The following is a 13,503-nucleotide window of genomic DNA, read 5'->3' as shown; positions in this document are numbered from 1 at the left end:
ATTTTAACTTTTTTACTTTGTCCCAGGGTGGGATATTACTGTATAGTGTCAGATCGCTGATCTGACACTTTGCACAGCACTGTGTCAGATCAGCGATCTGACAGGCAGTGCTGCAGGCTTGCCGGCGCCTGCTCTCAGCAGGCACTGACAAGCAACCTCACTGCAGGACCCCGCGGCCATCTTGGATCTGGGGCTTGCAGGAAGGAGGACGGAGGAGACCCTCGGAACAACGTGATTACATCCCATTGTTCCGAGGGTCTCAGGGAAGCACGCAGAGACGCTTCCCTATGCCGCCGGAACGCTGCGATCATGTTTGATCGCAGTGTTCCGAGGGTTAATGTGCCGGGAGCGGTCCGTGACTGCTATAAACTTTATTTCCACTTTTATTATCACTTTTATTGGATGCCCAGGGCCACGGACTGGGTCACTGCTGCCATGACACATCCCTTTTAAGAATGGTCCAACCCAATTCTGAGTACCCCACGGCCCTGGCGGGCGCTCCATACCCCCACACATCTCTGTCACAGTCTGCACCCCTCTATCCCACAAAGCCTATACCCACACAACCCTCTGTCACACACATCCTGCACCCACCATGTACCCCCGTTCCCCCATCAGCGCCCCCATCTCCGTGAGCTACTCCATTAACATACTGCTGCTTCTAGCTGAATTAGCTATGGCCCCGCCCACACAAGTCACATGTGCATGACGTCATCTAAGGTCCTTTCCCAGTCCCACTGCCATGTATTCTCTTCCGTTTGGGCAGGGAGTAGTTGAGTGCTCCTCTGGCCCCGCAGAGCGCAGGCTGTAACATTCTCCTCCCCCTTATAGCAGCACCGGTATTGCCACATGGCCCAATGAAGGGAGAAGGGGTTTAAAAAAAATGCTTAACATTGTCACCTTTCTAGGCCCACGCCCTCCAGTGCCTAGTGGCTAATACTGTCTGGAGAGGGGGTGACCACCTGGGTGATATAGCACATGACACCCCCATAGCACCACATGACACAATGTCATGGAACGGGTGATACAGGGATTATATTTATGGCCATAGATTTGCTTCAGCCGTGACAAGGAAGGAGGGACATTTACTTTAGGGAAAATCCATGTGAATTTTTCACCTTAACTTCCTGACGCCCTTCGGTCTCAATGAGCGGCTTGCTGCAGAATGATATAACCCGGACCTTTAGGGGGGTTATACATGGCTTTACCAGGCCATAATGTAACCCACCTACTAAAGGGTTAAGCTTGGCGGGAAACGTTCTCCCGCCAAGCTTTCCTGGTATTTTTTTATATCAGGGATTGGTGGAAGTGGTTAACCTGTCAGTGGCAAGTTGCTGGCCGAAATATAGCTTTTCCCCCAGCGATGGCCGTTGATAGGGCAATCTATTTGTAAATAAAGAAGAGCTGGGGAGATAAGAAGAGGCAGCCATGAAGTAGTTTGTCATTTCCCATCACTGCCAGAAGGAAGTGATGCCCAGCTGTTGTACCTGCTATGGAGGCCGCCCTGGATGAGCTCTGTATAAAGCTGGGAGAGGAAGGTGTCCTCACATACTTACAGAACTTCCTGTAGGAGCCGGAGGACGATGCTGCCAGACCGAACGCCAGATGCAAAATGAGCAGCGAGCAGGAAATGCTCAGAGGTGATTTCACCGGACAAGTGCCGGAAGTTGGGCCGACGTCATCCCGGTGCAGGCATGTGTACTGGATCCAGGAACAAAAGGAAGAGAGTGTTCTACTCTCCTTTCCCGGTAGCTCCTTTGCTGCTGTGAAAAGCTTTCCCCGCAGCATTAATACCCGGGAGCCGTGACATTATCATTTTCAACTCATATGCTTTTTTGGTTGACGCCTGTTCACATTAGCTTGGATATGCTGGTCTTTTTCTTTATTTCTATCTTTAGCATAGTTCATCAATATCAGATTGGTAGAGGTGCGACACCCAGCACCCCCATAATCAGCTGTTCCTGGTGCTGATGGTGGCCAGATGTAATCAGTTGTGGAGCTGCATATCACAGCTATGTCAGCTGTATAGTCAGCACATTGGTGTCTTAGGATCTTAAGGCAAATTATGCTATTTTATCGGACCAATATATGGAATATTTACCCCCGCTGAGATGAAGTCTAAAGATCCATTTTCTTCTCTAAATATGGAAATTCATTGGAATGACTTATAGTCCATATTGAATATTCAGGGGATTCCGTATGGGATATGTATGAGAATTATCTGTTCTTATATTTTATATTTTTGTCATCAGCTGACTATTTGATATGTTTAGCAATGGTCATGCATACTGTACTCACTGTTTGTATATTGAATCATATATATGTTTTATTGTGTATAGAACTGTATTTCTTTATAATTTGTTTGGGACCTTAATTTTGCTGTAATATTCTATAGGCTTGTAATGGAAATATATTATTAATATAATCAGCTTGGGTGTGCTGATGGCTATAAGGTATGTGTATAATGGTCTGCCATGGCGATGGCTAACTGATTCCTCGCATCACATGGAAAGCCAGGGGCAGATGCAACTTTCGGCGCTCACATCACGTGCACCGCTATGGATGTCCTTAACTCACAACAGCTGGTGGAGGTATATATAAAACATTATAGACACACATCATACCAGCCCCCCAAGGAAGCCCACATTAAATGCGTGTCGGGGCTGGGTGTCTGGAGTCACACTGGGATCCACATAGGTAAGGTCCACTCCTAAACCAACTATTGTACATTTGGCCTTTTAAAGGCGTATTAACATATTTATTTACCTGGGTAAACTTTTTCAGGAACATGATTCCTCTTATCCACTTACTATAGTATGTGTTGACTCCCAGACCCGCTTTGCCTGAGTCCTTTACAATCTACATGATGTCTCATATTACTAATTATTTTGGGTGAAAAATATTTTAATAAAATGTTGTTGTATTATGTAGTCATAAAGATATTTGGATTTACTATAGACAGACTCTTTGAATCCATTATTTGTTTGTGTGTATATCCTCATCTTCTCCTATTCGTTTTTTACTTCCTGTACTTTCCAGTGTTCCATTCTGTTGTTTGTGAGTGCATATTCGTATGATTGGTATTTTCATTTATCCCTGTACGTCTTCCCTCGTTAGTCTGATTTGTATATTCTTATACACTATAACTTCCCACTTCCCTGGGTGGGGTGAGGACAAATAAGAGCTGATCTAGGAGCTTAGCAAGGCTTGTGGCCCCGGCATCATCACCATCAGAAGTAATGATGGTAGAAGGGAAAGGTAGAGCATCCCTAGCTTTAGAGATAGCGAAAGAGGCCCCTAGCCCCAGAATATCCTGCAACAGTGCCGTGACACCTAACCCTAGTTGTAAAATCCTATCTGTAAATATAACTGTAGCTGTTGTGAATTCTGCTTTTGGGCTCCCTTCCGTTGGTTGTAGGTGGTAATGCAGTTGTCTCTGGGCTGCAGTCCTGGACAGGTGTTTCTGCTAATTGCAGTTCTGACTGGAGTATTTAGGTGTGCAGGACTCATTAGTCCTTCCAGTTGTCAATGTTTCTTGGGAAGTGTTGGATCTTTGTCTGGCTTCTCCTGCTTAGCTGCCAATTCAGCAAAGATAAGTGTCTGTTTCTTTTTCTGTGGCACACAAGCTGTGTGCTTATATTCTGTGCTATTCATTTGTTTTCTCTTGTCCAGCTTAGACTGTGTCAGTGTTTTCTCAGTCTTGTTGGATTCTCTGGAGTTGCAGATATACGCTCCACTGTGGATATTTTTGGAAGGGTTTTAATACTGACCGCACAGCACGCTGTCCTATCCTTTCCTATTTTAGCTAGAGTGGCCTCTTGTGCTAAATCCTGTTTTCTGCCTGTGTTTGTCTTTCCTCTCGTACTCACAGCCAATATTTGTGGGGGGCTGCCTATCCTTTGGGGGTAAGGTAGTATTCCTATTTCTATCTATAGGGGTATCTAGTCCTCCGGCTGTGACGAGGTGTCTAGGGTTTGTTAGGTACACCCCACGGCTACTTCTAGTTGCGGTGTTAAGATCAGGATTTGCGGTCAGTATAGTTACCACCTACTCCAGTGAAACTTTTCACGCTGCTCCAAGGTCACCGGATCATAACATGTAGCCCTATACCTAATCATAGCTCTATTTATAAGCCTAATACTAGCTTGAACCCTAGCACTATCCCTTACTCTTACACTACTTGGGGTAAGAGAAACTAAAAGTTCAAACTTATAATAATGTGATTTTTTATTCAAACATGGGATACTTTTTAAAATTAGTGACAGCTCTAACAGGAGGTCTCTTTATTCTCACAAAATTAGTTCACACTACAGTATTTTTGGTCCGAATGCTGTCCGTGAAAAAAAAATGACAGTTTGATGATATTCAATTGGGCTGTTCAGATGTGTGTTTTGTCATGGACCATAAGAGTTTACACACTATAAAAGAGGGAGATTTACCCAGTGACTTTGAGGATGGAAAATTACTCTGCTTTGCTTTACAAAGTGTGGTCCACTGGGAACTGCTGATCTGTGATAGCCCAAGTACTAACAACCACTTCGTAAGGTATGATAATCCATAAGATTTCATAACTGGGGAGTCCTATGTGGAAATGCAAAATTACATTTGCCTGCTGTCAGATGCTTTGGCAGTGCGGGAAATTATGCAGGGCAAGTTTTTTCTCGGAACCGCGCAATTAATCTCAAAATGTTTGAATTCGTGTGAAATCACAAATTTCTGGAAATTTGACTTGAAACTCAATCCTCCGTGGATAGATCAGCTCATCTCTAGCAAAAGCGCATTACATTTTATGCGCACCACGTTACTGCAACTCCACCGATTCACTAAAATATTGTTCTAGGTGCTAATATTTTTAACACCGATACAATGATGGAAAAGGAAGCAGTCAGCTCCCTTACCACCATTGAGCATACAGTGGAAACCAGTAGTTTACATACACTATATAAAAAGACACATATGCATGTTTTTCTCAATATCTGACATGAAATCAGAATAAACCTTTCCCGATTTATGTCAGTTAGGATTACTATAATTATTATTATTTGCCACATGCCAGAAAAATGAGAAAGAGAGAACGCAGGTTTAAGTACGTCACTACATCAACAACAGCTGTGCAAAACGTCAGTACACTGCCTAGAGCAGCATATCAAGGGAACTGGGTAAGGTGGTAGTTTTATTTATTTTTTTTAAATTATCATTACTTATGGGAAACTGTGGTCACATCATACTATGTCAGGGGCTGTGTGGGGACATCATAGTGTGTGGGGAAATCATAATGTTAATGGGGGCTGTGAGAGAACATCACTGTGTGGGGCTGTTTGGGAACTTCATACTGCAGGAGGGGCTGTCTGGGGATATCATACTGCATGGGGAGTGTCACGAATTATCTGCTCAGTGTGTCTAGTGGTGTGCTGAGCTGTTGGTATTTTGCTAGACAGCTCAACCATCCAATCTGAGCCTGTAAGATACTGAGTTTCCTTGAAGTGTCCCCTGTTTCAAGTGATTGCCTAGCTTCTTAGCTAAGCTGTCAGTCACAGATGTCTGCCAAACATAGAATTTGCTTTGTGATTTGCCTTGTATTCCTGTGCTCTGTTTGTTGATCTGTTGCTGCCTGACCTTGAACCTCGTTCTGACCATCCGTTTGCCTTGCCCCTGTGCTGTGATCCGTTATCTTCATGGTATTCTGACCTCGGACCATGACCTGACTTCACCTTTGCCTTTCTCCTTTATTTTACTTTATTTTACTACGTGCTCTCTTGGTATTTGACCCCGGAACATTTGACTACTCTGCCTTATGGCGTTTCTGTGAGTAGTGACTGGCATCCAGGGTGGCTTTATTGGGATATCGTACTGCTGGGCAGCTGTGAAAAATTAAGTTTGGCCTTTTGGTTAGGCCCTCCACAACAGTCACGATCTCTTATGTGGCCCTTTGGGAAAATTAACTACCCACCCCTGATTTAAATTATACTGCAAAAATTATTTTTGTATCAAAAAGTTCACAAGTATCCAAGGTCAAAAGAAGTTTCATGCAAACAGAAAAACATTTTGTTTATTTAAAATTATTGTCCCTTGTCCTTCCTTTTACTTAACAAACATCATTTTGTTCTGCAAATGGAAGATTAAACCCACGGAATACATTGTATTCTAAGTATCTGACTTTAGATTCAGCCATTGTGCCAGCATCAGCAGACATTCTTTATGTGCTTTGTATAGGCATCTTTATCACTGCACCTGACATCTTGTTTGCGCCTTAATTAACATGTTAGTCAGTTTCACAGTGAGAACAGAATTTCCTTTCACTTACATTATTTCACTGCAGAAAATATAATAATAATTCCCTGATACTATTAAGCACAAAAACTGTTAAATAGATAACCAGAGAGTATAACCCCATTAAAAATATAATTTTTATTTAATATGACATAAAACAAATTAGAAACAAACACGCAAACTACTGGACAGTAAATATAAGGGGACGCTAATTAGTGAAAATATAGCATAGTAAAGTGCTAATCACATCATCTAAATCAACCAAGGCAATAGTACATGGGGTAAAACATCCACCACCATTTAGCCAAATAGATTACAGCATGAAAGCATTACTTACATAGAATTTATCTTAGGGTGGTTTCACACTTGCGTTTTTGTCTGCAGCGTTTTTTGCACAAAAAAACACATGCGTTTTTTTCCCTATATTTAACATTGAAAACGCATGCGTTTTTTTGTGCATGCGTTTGCATGCGTTTTTGAACGCATGCGTTTTTTTACTGCATGCATTCATTTTCAAAAATGCAACTTGTAGCATTTTTGAGGGGCGTTTTTTGGACACATAAAAACGCATGCGTTTTCATGCGTTTTTTTTGGGCCAAAAAATACATTGGAGTCAATGGAAACGCATGCGGTTTTTTGTGCATGCGTTTGTTTGCGTTAAAAACGCATGCGTTTTTATATTAAAAAACCAGAAAACACACTGATATGCCACCCTCCACCATAAAGGTGATAAATGGGATCCTAACCCTAACACTAACCCTAACCCTAAAGGGATCCTAACCCTAACCCTACAGGGATCCTAACCCTACCCCTAACCCTACAGGGATCCTAACCCTACCCCTAACCCTAAAGGGATCCTAACCCTAACCCTAAAGGGATCCTAACCCTAACCCTAACCCTAATGGGATCCTAACCCTACCCCTAACCCTAAAGGGATCCTAACCCTAACCCTAAAGGGATCCTAACCCTAACCCTAAAGGGATCCTAACCCTACCCCTACCCCTAACCCTAAAGGGATCCTAACCCTAACCCTAACCCTAACCCTAAAGGGATCCTAACCCTACCCCTAACCCTAAAGGGATCCTAACCCTAACCCTAACCCTAACTCTACCCCTAACCCTAACCATAAAGGGATTAGTGTTAGGGGTAGGGTTAGGGTTAGGGTTAGGATCCCTTTAGGGTTAGGGTTAGGGTTTGGATCCCTTTAGGGTTTGGGTTAGGGTTAGGATCCATTTAGGGTTAGGGTTAGGGGTAGGGTTAGGATCCCTTTAGGGTTAGGGTTAGGATCCCTTTAGGGTTAGGATCCCCTTTATCACCTTTATGGTGGAGAGTGGCATATCAGTGTATTTTCTGGTTTTTTAATATAAAAACGCATGCGTTTATTTGTGCATGCGTTTACATGCGTTTTTTCACCATGCGTTTTTTTTCCCAAACGCATGCGTTTAAAAACGCAAGTGTGAAACCAGCCTTATACAAGCATCCCCGCTGCCCCAACGCCCGTTTCGTCTCAGTACTTCATCAGGACGACTGTTTGTTGTGACATTTAATGTTACAGATTTAAATATGTAATGGATTATTGTAAGTTTATATACTGTTAATTATATTGAATTATGTGTTTTTTTTCCAGCTGTTGGTGTTCTTTTTAATATGTCAGAGGGGTCTCCTTCTGTTGGGGCATAGTGCTCCGTATCACTGGCCCTGACACTGTATTGCTGGAGGCCATTTTCTGGACCCATTATAGGGAGTCGTCTGCTGAGATTTTACACTGAAATGCAAGTTATTAAAGGTAATGTGTCAGCAGGATCAATCCTTCGAAACTGTCTATATGGACATGTAGATCACAGAAGGCTGAATAAAATGATATCTTGATATCTGTGATCTGATACCTAATTCCAGAGAAATCCACATTTTTCTTACATGTAAATAAGCTGTTCAGGACTGTGGGCTGACACTGATCTGCATGAGAATCTGCTCCAGGGATTATTTTACATGAAGGGTTATTTCCAGTGTGACGTGTGATGATGGCAGCTCTCCTGATCTCACTGCAGAGCTGTGTGTGATTATACCTGACACATCTGCAGGTTCCTCTCAGCGTCAGCTTCCACCTGACAGGCAGTCGGCTGCAAAACAGCAGAGCTGTGAGAGCTGCAGAAAATGTGTTTGTAAGAAGTCAAGGTTCTGTTATAATGTTCTGTGTTAGTTACATGTCTCACACTAATAACGTCCCCATTTTCCAAAAAATAATCCCTGGAGGCAGATTAGTGCTCGGCCCATAGTCCTGAAAATCTCATTTACATGTAAGAAAAAACGTGGATTTCTCTAGGATAAGACATTAGATCTCAGATATGCAGCGTCCTATGACCTACATGCTCATCTAGATGGCTCAGGCGGGTTGATCCTACTGACAGATTCCATTTACACGGCTGTAGTTTGCACAAAACAGAGTGGGAGGCTCGCATATACATTAGATTACGGTTGTCTGAATCCATCAATAAATGACAGGCTAATGGAGGTCTCCATAGATTCCCCTAACAGATGTCACCCCGCTCTGTCACACCCTTGTCCCGCTCCACCCACTTTGGCCGAAGAGAAACATTTTTGTGGAACTGTGTTCGGCAAAATTTTTGCAACTTTTCAATGCGTATTATGCCACAATTCTGGTAGAATCGCTCTGATGAATCAGGACCAATATGTTCATGTCAGTTCCTCATCCAGTGCCCAATAATATTGCACCCTGCTTCAGAATATTCATTGTTTTAGCTCACGGCGCCATCCAGTCATCACATACCTGGCTACATATTCATTATCCATACATTACATAGCATGCTTAGTGTTATTCGTAGCCCAGACCCGCACTTGCCATTCTGTCAACAAGTTTGCACATGCACATCACAAAACTTCAGCTGTGCCTATAACATGCATCCGATGGTAATTTTTGTTTCTTATATTAAATACCCGTAAAGCACCAGCTAAAAATACTGTAAACTAACGAAAGAGCTGCTATGAATGCTGGGAGATCTCACCCATAAAGGGATTGTAAAGTGAAAATGTATTAAAGGGGTTGTCCAGTGATAACTTCCTGATCGGGGGGTGTCCCACCACTCGGACCCACATTGATTGGCAGAATGGAACATTTTTATCCTCAATGGGAAATGTTTATTCCAACTACAAAATGGGTCGGGGGATCACACGTCCAACCACCACTCCATCTAATCTCTATAGGACTGCGGGAAAAAGTTAAGTGAAGCGCTCAGCAGCACCATAGTGAAAGAATGGATCAGCGGTTCAGCATGTGCACTGTTGCCCCATTTTAATGGGGATAAAAATTCCCTGTTAAAGCCTGATCTGGTGATCATTTGTTTTCTCCGTACAACCAGAGGCGTAGCTAGAGCTTTTGCCGCCCGGGGCTGTTCCCGAGTTTGGCGCCCCCCCCCCCCAGCTCAATACACACAAAGGTTACCAAAAATGGTTTTCCTGTTTTGTAGAACTTAAACTGGGCCTAATGGTGTCACCCCCACATGCCACACCTGTGACTTAATACCACCACACCATGACCAGGCCACATAGTGACCGAATAATACTACATACAAGGGACAAATACCACCGCACCATTTCCAGACCACATATTACCACCACATAGTGACTGCATACTACAATACTGATCAGTAATAAAAAAAAACCACAATACTATCACCATAAGTGCCAGTATTCACAGGAGATCTGTACTTAGTATGCAGTGTCTGTGTAGAGGTAATACAGAGATCACTGGTGACATTATACACAGGACCTCTATATAGTATACAGTGTATAGTGTCAGTGTATAGGTAACACTGACTCACCAGTGACGTCTCTAGGTGAAGTCCTTCATCTTTCATCCAGCACAGACCGCCATCATTCCTTCCAGCCAGGACTCGTTTCTGCAGGAAATAACACAGTTATCTCGAGCTCCGCTTGCAGAACACATTACTTAATTTTTCACAACTTCTACATTACACCACATGAAGAAAAAAAGGTGATATAGTGTCACTCTGCACAGTAACAGGACCGCCCCCCCATTTAAAACAGTATACTCAAAAAATAAAATAAATACATCACTGCAGTAACAATATCCCTTAATTATCCCCTATGGTAATAATATTCCCCACCCTGGCCCCGTTTATCTCATTCCTGGCTCCAGCCATATGTTGTCGTATCCTGCCCTCATGAGTATCCATTCTACCCCATATGATCTCCCCATCCTGCCCCACCAGCCTCCATCGTATCCGTCCTGCCCCATGATCCAATCCTGCCCCGTGTCTCCAATCATGCCCCGTATCTACATTCTGCCCATGCCTCAAGTCCTGCCCCCAGTGTGTCCAGCATATTACCCCCATGTTGTCCAGCAATCTGCCCCAGTGTGTCCAGCATATTACCCCCATGTTGTCCAGCAATCTGCCCCAGTGTGTCCAGCATATTACCCCCATGTTGTCCAGCAATCTGCCCCAGTGTGTCCAGCATATTACCCCCATGTTGTCCAGCAATCTGCCCCAGTGTGTCCAGCATATTACCCCCAGTGTGTCCAGCAATCTGCCCCAGTATGTCCAGCATATTACCCCCAGTGTGTCCAGCAATCTGCCCTCAGTGTGTCCAGCAATCTGCCCCAGTGTCCAGCCTTTCCCCAGTGTGTCCAGCATATTACCCCCAGTGTCCAGCATTGCCCCAGTGTCCAGTATATTACCCCCAGTGTGTCCAGCAATCTGCCCCAGTGTCCAGCATTGCCCCAGTGTGTCCAGCATTCTGCCCCATGGTCTCCAGTATTGCCCCAGTGTGTCCAGCAATCTGCCCCATAGTCTCCAGTATTGCCCCAGTGTGTCCAGCAATCTGCCCCATAGTCTCCTGTATTGCCCCAGTGTGTCCAGCAATCTGCCCCATGGTCTCCTGTATTGCCCCAGTGTGTCCAGCAATCTGCCCCATAGTCTCCTATATTGCCCCAGTGTGTCCAGCAATCTGCCCCATGGTCTCCTGTATTGCCCCAGTGTGTCCAGCATTCTGCCCCATGGTCTCCAGCATTGCCCCAGCCCCAGACAGTCAGAAATAAAGAAAAAAAAAAAAAAGTAAAATCCTCACCTCTCCCGTTCCCAGCGCAGGTCCGGTGCAGTCAGCGTCTCTCCGGCTCTGCGACGCTCAGGACAGAGAGGCAGAGCGGCGCGCACAGTAGTGACGTCATCGCGCCCTCTGCTCTGAGACGTCGCAGAGTCAGAGGACGCTGAAGCCGCAGGAACCAGGAGAGGTGAGTATTAGAGCGGGGGGCGGGGGCGGGGGCGGGACCCGGGGGTGGGGGGAGCTGGCCCTGGTCGTGGCGGCGGACAGCGCCGCCCGAAGATTTAAAGGGGCGTCTTTTTTTTTTTTTTATCTTCTTCTCCTGCAGCGCCGGCCGCCCCCAGCATTGTGCCGCCCGGGGCGGACCGCCCCCCCCGCACCCCCCTTCCTACGCCACTGCGTACAACCCCTTTAAAGACTGTAGAAATCTGCACGTAGGCGAGCACTATAAATATACCTCTAGTGAAGATACTGTATATTGGGTTGTATATAAAAAACACACTTTTATCTTCTATCCATCTGTATTTATAAGGATGTTATTATAAGCCTATAATTACCACTTACACAAACAATATTAAAGTTCACTGGATTCACCCTTACATTATTCTGCTTTACACTTGTATGCTATGATAATTAAGTCCTTCTAAAGACATACAATATGTGAAAAGATGGAAATGACTACCTGTGTTATAGGCGGCATTTAAAACAGTGTGCTGGCTTCACGTTCTTAATGATTTATTATGTGGATTCCTGGAGAAGCAACAGAAAACTGAAAATTGCCGCATTTATATCCCGTTATATACTTATATATGTATCGATATATATATTCTCCATTGAGATCAGAGACTCATTCACGCTACTACCCCTCCCAACATGTATTAGTTAGTCATCAATATGTACAGTTAATGCACTAGGTTGACTGTAATAACAAAGTTGGCCTGTAGGTGTCATTAGAGTACAGACCGGGCTCGGGATTATGCCATGCCCAGCTTGTCAAATCCAAGAGATAAAAATCCAGATACGTAAAAAACAAATGATGCAATTTATACTACAGTGTCCATGTGTATTAGATGGGTGCACATACCTGCTCAATGTAAATAAGGTTTGCCTGCTTTTTTAGTTTTTAAACAATCAATTTTACAATTTAATTGTTATTAATAATACCTACTCTTAAGAAAGCAAGATTATATATTTTTATTGCCTAATGCTCATTGCTTACGTTACCGGCCACAGGTTATCTGCGGTGGCCAATCTCCGAGGAAAGCAGTGTGTCGCTTACAAGCTCTTTCTAATAGATTTTGTCAGCACTGCTCAAAAGCAGGTTGGATCATTGGATGATTCGGTGCCACAGCTCTCCTCTGATGCTGCAGATACAAAGCTGCCTCGGCTTGAAGCATTAGAAAGCACACAGTTTGGGACAGCGGTGCAAAAATGCCACGGGTCTCTAAACGATCCATCATTCTGGAGCCCAATGCTGGGGTGTGGTGCATTCCTAAAAACAAATGTTGAGAAAACCCCTTTAAGCCATTATACTCCAGGGTGTATTACACTGGCATACGGTGATTTTGGTGCCAACGATGCCTGAATGGTTCTCTATTAAGTTTATGGTGATGATTAAGAATATCATTTTGGTTTTGCCAGATTGACTCTAGTTTCTGAGATATTTAATGGCTAATTAATTAGAGTACCTGCATTACCTAAGATACATCATAGGTCATGTATCCCCCCTGGTGCGGGCTCCAACACTGAGCCTGGATCTTTCCTGGCACGTGACAGCTGAATTGATCAACTGCCATGTGCCCCTAACATCCGCAGGTAGAATCGTGATCCACCCACATCTGTTAACATGTTAAATGCTGCTGCATTTAACATGATCATGCCTGAAATGTTTCACAAAACCCCACCCATCGGCGCACCTGTCAGCAGCCGGCGCTTGGGAACAGGGTCAACTGTACCGCTCCTTCACAGGTGCCGGTATGTGTCACACTGATAAAACACAGATGTCATCAGTGTGCGTCACGCATTTTGTCCGTGCTGCTGATAAAAACCTGATGTGTGTGTAATGGGAAAAAACCAACTAGGCATGTCTCCTCTGTAACGGGTCCAGAATTGTCGGAGCTGTCACCTAAATTACAGGGGGAAAGCTTAAAACAT

Source organism: Ranitomeya imitator, chromosome 2, assembly GCF_032444005.1.
Source record: "Ranitomeya imitator isolate aRanImi1 chromosome 2, aRanImi1.pri, whole genome shotgun sequence".
Taxonomy (NCBI): Eukaryota; Metazoa; Chordata; class Amphibia; order Anura; family Dendrobatidae; genus Ranitomeya; species Ranitomeya imitator.
This window is presented reverse-complemented; position numbering follows the sequence as displayed.